Source organism: Dipodomys ordii, unplaced genomic scaffold, assembly GCF_000151885.1.
Source record: "Dipodomys ordii isolate 6190 unplaced genomic scaffold, Dord_2.0 Scaffold279, whole genome shotgun sequence".
NCBI lineage: Eukaryota > Metazoa > Chordata > Mammalia > Rodentia > Heteromyidae > Dipodomys > Dipodomys ordii.
In genome coordinates, this window is record NW_012267495.1 from 143,326 (window position 1) to 143,707 (window position 382).

Below are 382 nucleotides of genomic sequence, written 5' to 3' on the forward strand. Positions count from 1 at the left end.
GAGAAAGCATCAGGTTCTGACTTTGAGTCCTAGTCATGGATACAAAAGGGAAAAGAAAATTGATGCCTGACTCAAATGGGAGAGAACCAGCCTTGCGTGAGAAAGCAGAGGGAGAGGGCAAGGTCCCTGTTTGTGCAAAAGTGCACAATAAAAATGCTATAAACACATGAGAGATACCGAGTGTTGGGGGCCAAGCCAGGTCATGTAAAGCCGGCAGGCTGACAGTGAGAATGTAAATAAGAACGTGACTAGAAGTTATACCATGGTCCATGAGCACAAAAACACATAAATGCCATCGATTCCAAACTCCAGTAATGTCCAGTGGCATATTTGTTTCTTATCTTCGGTTGCTGTGGCATTGTTTACATCAGCAAGCCAGGAG